The sequence below is a fragment of the Pteropus medius genome, unplaced genomic scaffold (assembly GCF_902729225.1).
Source record: "Pteropus medius unplaced genomic scaffold, Ma_sr-lr_union100, whole genome shotgun sequence".
Lineage (NCBI taxonomy): Eukaryota > Metazoa > Chordata > Mammalia > Chiroptera > Pteropodidae > Pteropus > Pteropus medius.
In genome coordinates, this window is record NW_024350926.1 from 7,886,630 (window position 1) to 7,901,032 (window position 14,403).

Here is a 14,403-nt window from a genome sequence, read left to right on the forward strand (position 1 = left end):
TATATCTATGTCCCATGTTTTCTTTCTTTATCCATCTGGATGGACATTTGGGTGGGTGGTTTCTTGCCTATTGTGAATAACGATTCAAGGAAGGTGGAAGTGCAAATATCTTCAAGATCCAGATTTCATTTCTTTTGGATATACTCCCAGAAGTGGGATTGCTGAATCATTTGTTAGTTCTATTTTTAATTTTTTGAGGAACCTCTGTTATGTTTTTCATAATGGTTTTACCAATTTAGAATCCCACAACAGTGTATAAATGTTCCCTTTTCTCCACATCCTCATCAACACTTGTTATCTGTTGTCTTTTTGATAAAAGCTATCCTAAAGGTATGAGGTGATATCTCATTATGGTTTTGATTTGCATTTCTTTGATAATTTGTGATGTTGAGCACCTTTTCATGAACCCGTTGGCCATCTGTATGTCTTCTTTGGAAAAATGTCTATTCAGATCTTCTGTCATTTTTTAATTGAGTTGTTTGCTATCGAGTTGTATGTATGAGTTCCTTATATATTTTGGACATTAACCCCATATCGGAAATATGGTTTGTAAATATTTTCTTCCAATCTGTGGGTTGCTTTTCATTTTATTGATTGTTTCCTTTGCCACACAGAAGCTTTTGAATTTGATGCAGTCCCAGTTTTTATTTATGCTTTTGCTGCATATAGTTTTGAAGTCATATCCAAAAAGACATTGCCAAGGCCAATGTCAAGGAGCTTATCCTCTTCGTTTTCCTCTAGGAGTTTTGTTTTCAGGTCTTAGGTTTAATTTTTTAATCCATTTTGAGTTAAATTGTTGTGTATGGTTTAAGATAGGGGTCCAATATTATTCTTTTATGTGTGACTATCCAGTTTTCGTAACACCATTCGTTGAAGAGACTATACTGTCCCCATTGAGTATTCTTGGGTTCCTGTTGAATATTTGTTAACCGTATATGTATAGATTTATTTCTATGCTCTCTGTTCTGTTCCATTGGTCTCTGTGTCTTTTTTTATGCAAGTACCATATTGTTTTGATTACTATAGCTTTGAAATAATTTAAAATCAGAATGTGTGATACCTCTAACTCTGTTCTTCTCTCTCAAGATTGTTTTGGCTACTTGGGGTCTTTAGTGGTTCCACATGAATTTTAGGATTGTTTTTTCTATTTCTGTGAAAAATACCATTGGAATTTTGATAGAGATTGCATTAATCTATGGATTGCTTTGGGTAGTATGGATGTTTAAAAAATATTATTATTTCAATCCATTAGCACTGAATACCTTTCCATTTATTTGTGTCTTCATATTTTCTTTCATCAATATTCTATAGTTTTCAGTATACAGGTCTTTTACCTTCTTGATTAAAGTTATTCCTAGGTATTTTATTTTTTTAATGCCATTATAATTGGCATTTTATTAATTTTCTTTTCAGATAGTTCGTTGTTAGTATATAGAAATTCAATAAATTTTTGTATTGATTTCGTATCCTGCAACTTTACTGAATTTATAAGTTCTAACAGGTTTTTTTTGTTTTGTTTTGTTTTGTTTTTTGCGGCGTGTTCAGGGTTTTCTATGTGTAAGAATATGTCATCTACAAACAAAGACAATTTTACTTCCTTTCCGATTTGGATGCTTTTTATTTCTCTTTCTTGCCTAATAGCTCTGGCTAGGACTTCCATTACTATGTGGAATAGAAGTGAAGGGAGTGGGTATCTATGTCTTTTCCTTCTGTCTTAGAGGAAAAGCTTTTAGCTTCTCACAGTTGAGTAAGGTTGTATGACACAGTATTTGAAACTGACTCTGTTCTAGATCCTGGGAAACAGTAGTAGACAAAAAAAGAGAGAATTGTTTTTCATAAAATTTACATTATACAAAGGGAAATCACTAAATAAACAAGTGTCACTAAATAAACTAAATAAAAAACAAAGTGATTTCAGAGAGTTTTAAGCGCAATTCAAATAACGAAAATGTATCATGGTATTGATAGGGATTTTGGCCGTGGGTATTATTTTAGGCTGATCAAATCAGATTAGATCTCTTTAAGGAAGTGATATTTGAGCTGAGATATTGAAGTCAATCAGTACACATTAATATGAAAGTAAGAGAAAACACGGAGAGATTCATTAAAGCTAACCTATGACATAAACTCATCAAAAGCGTAAGTGTTTTAGGAAGGAAGATAGAAGAAGCCTTGAATCATGTAGTTAAACTTTGGCGGGGAGGGGATGTTAGTCTTGAAAATGTACTGGATTTGAACAGGAAGAAGCCAAAGTGTTTGGGAGAATGGACTTAAAGCACAGATGTAGGGATGACTAAGGTGTGTCTGTGGATACTACATCAAAACTAATTTGTCAAAAAAATAGTTAAATAGATGAATCCTCAATATAGATTTGATTTTCCTCACAACTGATATTTTTTGTTTGTGCTTTGTGTTTGTTTTGCAGATCGTAAACTTTAACAAAGGGATACAGTGCCTTTTTTTTTTTTTCCACTTGTAAGGTCTAATCCCTGCTTGTATGTAAGTTAATTAGGGAGTGGTAGGAAATAGAGACGGGTGATAGGAAACGGAAGCCAGTTAAATGGCTGCCTTCGAAGGCAGTAAATGGGGCTTCCTTGGATTATTATTATGTAGGTCTAAAGAGGTATTACTGTGTTCTTTATAGAACCACTTAACAGTTAATGGTGGAAAAGAATGAATGGGTCAGAAAGGCAGGAGGCTAACAACCAAAATTCCTTATGAAATGTATTAATTATTGCTAAATATGACATTAATGACAAAAATAATGACATTGCTAACAGTGTAGTAGTATAATGTGGTGTAAAGGCCATAAGCCTAAAGGGTCAGTAAATCTATGTCTGCCATTAACTGGTTGTGTGACCATAAATAGGTCACTTTACATCACTTAGTTTTAGTTTTTTCATTTTTAAATTAACCCTTTAAGGTCCTTCTGGTTAAAAATTCTATGATTTTATGATGGACGTCTCCTAATAAGATTTCATCATAATCTCTGTTAAACCTGACTAAAAAAAAAAGAATCTGAAAGTAAAGGAATTTGCCTTTCATAGTATTCAGGGTTGCATTTTTTGGGTCTTCTTAAATTACCGATACCCTAATGTGTCTGTTCATTAGTGATCGTTGTGGATACCATGCAGGAAAGTGGGTTTGCTCTATCTCCTGGTAATTCTTTACTTTATTTCCTTTCCCTCTTCAGCTTTAAAACAGTTAACATTGCACTTTTGTGTATGCCTCACATGGATTTCAAGACACCATTAAATGACATAAACTATTTATTTGTAATTTATGTTAGATATAATGTTTAGAGTGATGTGTGCTTCATGAATGAATGCAATGAGTTATGGATTGATAAATCTCATGGATGAATCTTTTAAAGGAAGAAGAATCTGGTTGCGGGCCTGCAGAACTGCCTGTGATGATCTTGCTGGAAATTTACCATTGCTATATTGCTAATCTTTTCTGTTCTCTCTTTGTCACTAATTTTCAAAGGGGATAATTATCAAGGAGCAACATTTTTGTGTAATAAAGGAAAAAAAAAGTGTTAGTAAATTCGATAAGAATTCTGAGCCAATGGATAGTTACATAGCATATACGTGGTTCGTTTTTACTTTTCGGAGAGTAGCACACTTTTCAGAAGAAATTTGTGTGTGCCATAACATATTTCCATTAAAATAAGATTTTTGTCTGTTAAAATGATATATAATTTCTTGGAAGCACAACTTTTCTCAGTATCTCAACTAAACACAATTTTGTGTGTTTAGAATATAATGTATATTATCAACACATCACTATAATTGACTTCAAGACAAGCAAAGGGTCAAGAGAAGATAATATTCTATCAAATGAATACCCATTTTTTTTACTATATGAAGTACAGAAAACTAATTAACTTTTTTCAAGCAAGCTCCTCTTCTCCTCCCAAAACAATTGTTATGTTTGAAGTTATTACAATCCTCTACATATGCACCTAGTCAACTTCCATCTGTTATATATGGAACACGTAGTGTCTACTGAATTCAAGGAATATGATTTTAAATTCTCCATGCTCAAGTGAACACACACACACACTCCCATAAGTTGTAAATAGCTGTTATCACTTGTTAGGATAACTTAATTAAACTTGCTTATTAAAAACCTTTAATTCGTTAGTGATAAAATCTTGATTAGTACATTTTCCTGCTAGGTGACCTTCTAATTTAATAGAAAATGAATTTTTAAATGGGGAAAGATGCCTGTGGCAGAGATTTTGTGCTAGTGAATAGAGTTTGCAATACACATAGGGATATATTCGAGCCTAATTAGCGAGGGTGCAAATGAATTTTTATTTCATACACCAGAAGTGTCATTGATGAACCACGATGAGGAATTTGAAATGCATTCAGATTGGCAGTGTGGGACTGAAATCTGTGGGAAAATCACAAGCTAATTCATTGATTGCCCCTTGGAAATTACTGCTGTTAATTGTTAGGTAATTAACATGGAGCTACAATTATATTGGCCTAAGGGGGTGATTAATGTTTCAACATGTCACATTAGCAGAGGCTGGGTTTTCAAAGCTTTTCTTTTCATATGGTTTGGGAGACAGATGGTATATTGTCTATGGATTTTTTTTTTAAACTGAAGTTTTTGCTGAGAGCAAGTGTGTGAATTTTCTGTTCTTGAGTCTCTTTTTAGAGATAAGAGTTTTAACATAAGAATTTGATAACTTTTATGAAATAATATAATATTTGCTAATACTATCCCCCTACCTAAAATGTATATTGTTAAAAGGAAAGTAATTTTAATTTCGTGTATTGGTGTAAAATCAAAACTGTCTTAAATTTGAGGAGTTGGCATTTTTCTTTATGACGGGTCTTAAATTATTTAGTGATGGTAAGCATAAAAAGAATTTTGCAATATCATATTTATAACAATCAATATGATTTGAGCAGAAACCAAATAAACCACCCTGAACAAATGCATTTAGTAAGAGTAATATAGGTTCATTAATTTCTCTATCCTTAGGCGTCTCACTACCTCTGTCACTTTTTTTTTCCCCCTTAACGCTACGGTCTGCCAATACTCTATTACTCTTTTAGCCCCATTTATTGTGGCATGGATTTTTCAGAATTATCTTCTGAAGCAACATTGCTCCATAAACATCAGATCGGTTGCTTAGTTAGGGAGGACCCATGCAAAAACCAACGCTACTCATTACAAAGTTAGCTTGCGATGTTTTATGTTGTGTTAAGGAATCGTTTACGCCAATAATTTCTATCTTATTATTAGGGTTTGTTAAACCATTACCAAGTTTGGGGTGTGGCTATCTTATGATGAAAATAACTATGAAAAAATCATATCCAAGCTATAATTAGTCCTATAGTTGAGAAAATCATTTTTGATCTTGCAAAATTAATTTTATTTCAAGATTAATCAAACTTTTATTGATCCCATGAGTGCAGACATGAATTTCTAGATCAGTATGTTGTAGCCCATCTGTTTTCATTTGTAACCTATTTTGGCTGAAAATGGTTAAAAGAAGTTTTCAAAATATTTTAATTTTTAATACAAGTCAATGTGGTATATTCGATACCTCTTACAAAAAGATAATATTCAATACTAAAACCTAAGTGAATTCCAAAAAATTCTTAAGGTCTCAAAAGGTGGCTTTAAAAAAAAATTCAATTAAGTTACATTATCTAAAAAGATAGACTGGATTTCTAGAAGTTCAAAGAACAGCTTCTTTTATAATTTTTTTTTTTCCGTGAAAATTTGAGATGTCATCTTTCTTGGTAGCTCCATACTGAGGTCTTTGTTGTGACTGCAGCCTCTAGCCTTTATATTGATTTGTACTACTTCAACAAATGACAGAAATCTTTGTTATCTACAGCCAAGCCATCTATTCACTTCTAATGTCTATTAAGTGCCCTCCCCCAAAAAATATTGTAAAAAAAAAATAGCTAATACTTCTAATTTAGCCTTTAAAAAAATAGAGAAGTTACTGAAATCTTGATTTTAGACAACCCTACATTCAGGTCTTTCTTCATTTCTTTTACATTCAAAATCATTTGCAGTTGTTCAAATGCCTATTTTATTTCCAAGTTGACATTTTACCCCAGCTCCTTTTTTCTTTTCTTTTTATAATTTTATTAAAAAACACAAACAAACAGACAAACAAACAAACTCACCGCGCTGGAAATAGCAGAATATGCAGTGAGGCTAAAATTAGGTGCATACATTTTTATTGGAGGAAAACTTTCATCAAATGTCTCCTTTCATCCTATTTTAATAATGGATTTAAGGTGAAGCAAGGGATTCTGACTTTGATTAGAAATTGTAAGCAATAAGTTAAAATTTGCTTTTGAAAGTTCTCTGGGGAAAGTGAAGGCTATATCTACTTAACTTGGACAGTAGGGGTCACTCTAATTCTTTAAAGATAAAGTGATAGGAAGATTATTAGCCACAGACAAGACTGTTCTTAAAGCTACTTTAGGGGAGCAGAAAAGTCTTTTCTAAATAGAAAGATTAATTAGTGCAGCTACAAATTTGATATATATACTACACACACACACACACACACACACACACATGCATGTATATACACAGACACCTACATATTCAGATAAATAGAATTTTGAATTAAGACTCAATTGTCCTGCAGTAGGCTTTGCTGATATTTTAAGACTGCTGTGGTTTTGATTCCTGAGTCATGGTTTGTCACATACCAAGAGCTTCAAGAAATCCCTTGACCAATCCACTTCATGGATGTTATTTGCATATTGCTATCGGAATTTCTTGTTATTTTAGCCTAATTGTAACAATCTTCATTTTTTTTTTTTTATCACAGAGAGATAGTAGTCAGAAAAATGTTCAAATATATGTTAGACATAAAAAATTGAAATTTCGTTAGGAATATCAATGTTGGTTTGCCATTCTTGGTGATTAGTCCAGTAAGACGTAGATGAAATGAATGAGTAATCAAGAATGGCATGAGACAAAGAGGGGTACTCAGTTTATTGGTGTGATCACTTTGTGAGTTATGTAGATGTCTAAACACTATGTCGTACACCTGAAACTAATAAATATCGTGTGCCAACTAGAAGTGAAAAACAAAAAGATTATTAAAAAAAAAGAATGGCATAACATAGTGAAATTTGTCACTTTCAAGTCAGTTACTTTATGGTCCCAAGCCTTTTAGGATTTCAAAATCTGGTGAGAGAGAAAATATGAAAATAAGCATTACAGTCTTACGAAATAAGGGCTGTACTTGAAATGAAAGCAAAGTTCTGAGCAAGTGGAAAGGAAAAACGAGCCTGTCGGGATGAGCTAGTGGTGGCCTTCCAGCCAAAGGAGGGTGGGGTATTGCAGGAGGAGGAGTAGCTGACAACGGGGCAGACCGGGGGGACTGGAGCTCACAGTGCATGATCGTGATGCGATATTTGGTGGGGAGGGACGTGACAATGAACGAAAGTGAAGTTCATCCAGGATGTGGCACACCTTGTTTAGTTTATTGAATTTTACTCGGTTCCATGAGATTTGAGGATTGACACGATATGAGGCAGTCCTTAAAAAAAAAAAGTCACGAAACTGTCTATCACCCAGAAATGGTAAAAAAAACAAAAAACAAAAAACAAAAAACAAACCAGGTTAGACGATTGCTCCTTATTCATGAATTCAGCACAAATTTATTAAGTGTCTACTATATGCAAGGCATAGTTTTAAGTGCTAGATTTCCAAGGATCGACACTATAGATAAGAAGACTGCTCTCATACCATTTACATTCCGGAGGAAAGAAAGAGATGAATGACAGAGAAGAAAATATGGTTACGTTAATGTGAGAGAGCGAGAATGCAGTGAGGGAGAAGGCAGTGCCATGGGACAGAGAGCGACTGGAGAGAGGCGCCACTTTGCATAGCTCAGATGGAGAAGGTCTCTAGAGGAGGCAACCGGATCGTCACCTGGATGATGAAAAGAAGCCAGCTAAGTGAGGATTTAAAGGACTGGCATTTCAGGAAGAGAAGCAAAAAAGCCTGAAAGCATTTGACATAGAACATTTTCAGAATTGGCGATGATGGTTTCTCTTCTCCACTTGGAGGCAGATAATACGGTGGGGCAGTTCCAACTACAGCATCTGGGGTCCATCTAATATGAATTCATATTCTGGTCAGCCCCTCACAGTACCTTAGGTGGATTATTGAAGTCTTCTGATCCTCAAGGTTTCAGCAGTAGACGGTGTGACAGTGATACGACTTTGAGCAGAGTGCCACACGTATCAGGAGGCAGTAACTAGAGCTTACCTTTCGCTCCTCTGATTCAGCTCTTCTGCGGTGTGGAACTGTGCTGAACTATGCTGCTTCTCAACCCACACCGTCTTCGTTGCTGTCGTTGTCAATGCTCAGATAACTTATGTGTTGACTTTGCCGTTAACTCACTTTCGTATTCTTAATTCAAAATTAGATAGAGCAGATTGATGGAGAATAAAAGCTGGTTATTAGGAAGGGAATATGTTGCTTGTTCTCAGTTATTCTGAATTCTTCATCACTCTTAATATTATTCTTAACTTGTAAGAAAAAAAATCAACATATTTCAGGTCTGCGTAAAGAATGATTAAGTATAGGAATAAATAATTTCATAGATTTGTCCAAAAAAATGTAAGGAACTGCCTCATAGAAAAATAGACCATTTTTATAGGCCTGCCAATTTTGAGTGAGTCTTTTCAGAAAAATCACTTAGCCAGCTCCTGTTGTTATTGCTGTAGCTCTGATTTATTTGTGGACATTGCTTCTAAGCAAGACTTTTCTTGTCCCATAACTAACACACTTTGGCTCTAGCGTTTCCGACAGTCCTGTTCTTAACTTTTCTCTCCTACTTCTTTTGTTGACAATATATCTCTTACTATTGAGCCTCATTGCCGATTCCCTAAACCTCTTCTTCAAAATAAATCCTCTGACCTTCTTTTTCTAAAATCTAATGACCAAAACAGACCTCTCACAGCCATCCGAGTAATCTTATCTTTCTGTCACCGACTGTATAAATTTACTCCTGCCACGGGCAAGACTGAATTTAGTCATGTTTTGTGAATACTTACCTCAGAACCTCCTTGTTTAATGGCGTCCAGCTTACTCTTTCCCGTTTCCCACATAACTTCTTTTTGCCTCTTTCTAGAATAAACTACACTGTGTGTATCTGGAAAGTTCCAAGGGCAAACATCCTCATTTTATGCCTAGATCTACATTTCACACATCTGTCTGCATATAATAGAGAGAAGTTGTTACGGCAGAAAGAAACCTTACAAATAATGTGATTTATTTTATATGAGAGAGTTGAAAAGAGGAATTTGGGTTACATTTAAGACCCAGATCTTTATAACTCTTACTCTGTTTTCTTTGTAATTCACAAAAGATCATAAAGTCATGGCTTGAGGGCTAGGCCCAACAGTGGATGTGCTTCACTTGGCCCTCGTAGAGACTTTTAAATATTTTTAGTTGTTTCCTACGTTTAATATTCTGAGCTTTCGTATAAAAGTTTGTATTTCCAGGTTCTCTTAGAAATCAGATTATTTGGTAATTTTGGCTGCTCATGACTGAATGGTGATACTTGGCTACAGCTCAGTTGAAATACCCACCTTCGAGAGATTTTTGTCTCCAAATGGCCAGTTTCAATTATTCTCTCATATTTCACACTCTTCTCTTTAACTACTCATTTATGTCACTTGCCTGTCACCCACAGGAATTTTACTCTTTGTCATCTTTTTCTATATACCCAAGAGGTCTTCACTTGAGCAGATAAAAACTTGAAAAATTTGGCCCAGGTTCCACATTTTTGGGGACCTAGGACTATCCCGTGTACCTGCCATGCTGCTCACAGCTGTACCATTGACATATAGGTGCAAAGGGCATGTCGATGGGTCAGTGAAATTTCACAGGCGTTTTCTGAGAGCTTCATCTGTGTCAGCATTGGACTAGACACTGGGGTCCCGTTGACAAATGAAACCGCCCTTGGAGGACTTAACTTAATCACAGAAGTGGATTGAAATATCCTCAAGGGTGGGTACTATGTCTTATTTTCATCAAAACTTTGGAATAACCAGCACAAGGCATATTTAATGTTATCACTACAACTATCATAAGGGTAGGGTTTCTTTAATCAAAGGTACTATGTCAAGCAAATAATATTAGAAATAATAAGCCAACAACAGTACAAATGATGACTTTATTAGACCAGCACTTCTTTATTGACTAAACAAGTGCGTTTCACTTACTATTAATATAGTGCACACGTACCAAACGATATTCTCAATAGTGATGAGAGATTTTTGCAAATCTCTCATGTTCCCTTAGCCTAGGACCGATGAAGGTGTGTGTTAGTCATATGCTTATGTTATAGACAGAGCCAGTGGCTTAAGAAGAGCAAAGCCATTGTTTACCACAGGCTTTTGCCTTCATTTCCACCGTGATCTGATCATCTGAGGCCACCAGCACCTGGCATCATCGACACTTATCAGAATTCCTTCCGTCACCATACTTCAGCTGAATGATTTCACTGAGTTAATAAAAAAATGAAAATGATTTTTAATGTTCACACTCATTTACTCTCTGGAGTGTATTAACACATAGAAGAAGATGCCAGTTAGAGTATGGAAAACACAATGACTCCTATGTACCCTTTCCAAACTCAATGAAGTCATTCAAACGAATAACAGCAATGGAGTGAATTCTGGTAGATACTAGAGATGAGAAAACTTCGAAAGGTCAGAGTCCTCATTATTCCTTTTTGTTGAGTGTCTGGTGAACCCAGTACTTTATAAAACACTTTGAAGGACTTGATCTTTTTCCCAGAGGCTCACAGACCAAATTAAACAGGTAAGGACAATTGTATGAGCCAAGCGGGTGGTTAGCTCTAAGGTAGAGGTTTTTCTAAATATTTTTTAAAAATTTACCTGTTTTCAATCATTCTTTACTTTTGTTTCTCATACTTCTGTTTTTTCAGAATTGGAAAAAAATAAAAGAGGTTAGGCCTTGTCTCTGACAAGAATCATAGAAAATTCGATTTTGTGAAGAGGTTGTTTTTAAGTGAATGTAAAAATAGACTGGATGTAGGAAAAAGGAAGATGGATTGTTACAAGCATGACTAGAAAAACAGAAAACAATACAAAGTTGGGCTGGAGAGATGAAACATATAACAAATGAGTCTACACAGATAAAAGGGGTGTTGAGAACTAAGGAGTCGAAAACTGATTTGATGATACATACAAGGCTGGTTCGCTCCAAAATGAAAATGATGGTTTGCCAAACGGAATTTATATCTGTCTGAGGGTTGTCCGGCTCTGCCTGTAACGCCCTTTTAACAAATAACAGTGGTAACTTTTTGAAAAGCATTTAATAAAATTTCTTGTACATTTCATTTACATGAAAAATAGTTTTCTCTAGTAATTGGGTAGTTTTTATTACTATTTATTATAATTTGTAACAGTTTCACATTTAGTAAGACAATGAATAAGTCGTATATCTAAATTAAAAGATATCATCCAATTGAATTATGCTTTTAAATTATGACATTTTTGGATTAGTGATTATAAAATATATAGGCATTTCTGTTATATATGACATCTGGGTTTGCTAAAAATATTAGTTTTGCAGTTTCTCTTACATTTAAAATATTTTCTTTTCCCTTTAATTACTTTAGTTTTCGAAAGAACTCTCCCAATCCCACTTCTCAAATTATGACAAATCAGATTCTGTAACAGGGATTAAACTAAATGTGTATTAGAAGAGTAAAGAATTCACTGAGGCAAGACTAATCATCATTTAGATTATCAGTAGAAGATGATTAATAAACAATGGATTGCAAGGCAAGTTCAGTTGATGCTGTGTTAGGGTAGCCAAATGTTTTAGCTTTACAAATGAAAAAAAAAAACCCTAAGCAGCTTATGGGAAAAAGTAATCATTCAAATTACAAACTTAAGAATTTCAAATTACATACTTCATCAAGTTGAGCCCATTTTAATGTACTGAGTAGATTTGGTATAACAGAATAAAATAATTAATGTTTCAAGCAAATAGAAAACAGTCTTCCTGTGCTTATCATTTGTACTTATACAATTGCTTCAGTTGATGACTTTGACCAAAATTACAGAGAATGTATCTCTAAAAGACAGTGGTCAGAAATAATTAAAAGTATGTTCAGGAGTAAGAATTTATATATATATATATATACACATATTTTTTTTTCTTAGGTATATCTTTTGCCAAAATACAATTTTTGAAGCATTATTTTTTGGAAATCTGATTTTGAAAAATGAAATCTGAAGAGAGGATACGGAAAATGTGAGGAAGCTGTCTTTTTTTTTTAGTAGATTTTCTTAAATAAAGCTGAAAATTTGGCTCAGTAGAGTTTTTTCAATAGATGGTATGCATATGTGTATTGGAATTTCATATCTTACAATTCTACTATGTTATATATGCTAAATCCTTATTAATTTCTTAAGGATAACTAAGAGTAAAAGCTGTGATTGGGCAACCTTGTTTCTAATCCTAATTTACCACTTTAATAATAGTGGTGGACAAATTATTAGGTTTTCCAAGTCACAGTCTTTTCATCTGTAGAATACTGGTTATAACAACACCTACCTCATTATCACTATGATGTTAGCAATGAAGGAAAAGGAGTAAAATAGAATGATCCTGAAGATATTTAATGTGCCTTATAGTTGATATAGGTTCTTCTTATTTTTATCAGAGTATTTTTGTTCAGTTGTTATTGTGCTATCATTTTAAATCATATTCATTTGTCTCAGATCCTCTAAGGATCTGTCCTGGTCCATGTTTTGTTTTTAATTCCATAAAACGAGGCAAGAGGAATCAGCGCTACTATGAGACGCAGAAATATTTCCCAGTGGTTGTGCCTAGATGTCCTCCCTCAGTTTCTGCACATACTTTACAAAACTGTAGACTTCGAAGTGTCTTTTCATGGAGATTTGAAAAAGTTAGCTGGTTAGGTTGCTCTGAACTTTTGTTAGCCTCAATGGCATCATATTCTTTCTCTGGCTCTCGTGAGAATACTGAATTTTTCTGGTAGTCCATTATGCTCTACGGTACTATGAAACATTATTGAGATTCCCATAGTTATTGAAAGAAATTAAGAAATCATTATCTCGCAAGTCTAGACTCTGAAATAAGTGACACATTGTCAGTCATCCTTACCTTTCAAGGATTTATTATGGCTTGAACTTTACTTATGTGCTAATATTAATAATATTACTCTAGCAATAGCCTGCTGCCACAGGATAAATATTACTAGCATACCAAATGTTAAATCTAGCTCTCTTGGAGGGGGCAGCATTAAAATATTAATGTCACAAATTGCAGCGGGGACTTAATAATGAAGAGGAGCTATTACTGTTCTTAATATTGAATCTCTGAAATTAAATGAAAGTAAACCCATTCAAATTAAGAGAGGCTGATTCAGAGCTCTGTTGCTGTGTGCTGAGCAGAAAGAATTGCAGATTAATCTTGATAATTTATTATTTTTGATACTTTTAAACTTATATCATATTATCTTCTAATACACTCTCTTCGTGTCAATTATGAAGGCCTCAAATGCCTCCCCGCTTTTAAATTCAAATAGTTTCTTTGTCTTACCTGAAAGAGAAATAGCGATTCAAACTTCGAAGTGGGTCTCTACAGGAGAGAGCGAGAGCCCATTCCTACCTGTATTCTTTTGACATTTCCTTCTGGCTGACAACTTAATAAAGGAATGATGGTAAATCAGGGGAGATAGCCTAAAAGAGACGTTCTGACTTGACACCGCTATAATTTACACAAACTTTATGGCACAACACTTTTTAGTAGATATGGCTTTGAATATATCTTTGCAATCTGTAGCGGATATGTATTGTCACCTTCCAACGTGTGAGAAGTTAATAACTAACAATTCACAGATGTTTTAAAAAATACTTCTATATAAACAAGAGAAAGAAATACAGGGGTATGAAAAAGAGGTCTACAGGATATGGATGGGTAAATGTATTCTTATTGTTCAAATTTTGGAGTTGACCTCTTTTAGAAGCCAATTCCCTTCAGAAGAAACCTGGATTTCCCGTTACTGTTTAAATCCTTGGCAGTCGTGCATATCTGCCATTTCTCCAGCTGTACTAGGGCAGTGCTATGTACAACGCGCCCCACACATGGAAGGCAGATTGTAAATATGTTTAATGAGTATATCTATCGCTGAATGAATTACAAGTGGGAAATGATCATGTGTTCATTTAACACATTTATGAAATTCTAAAGCTGTTCTAGGCACTGAAACATAAAAATTGAAATAACCAACAAAGATCCTTGAGAATTTATTACTCGGACATTAATCAGTATTAATATCGATCTTAAATGCTTACTTTCCTACTGTATTCTGGGCTATAGGACCTT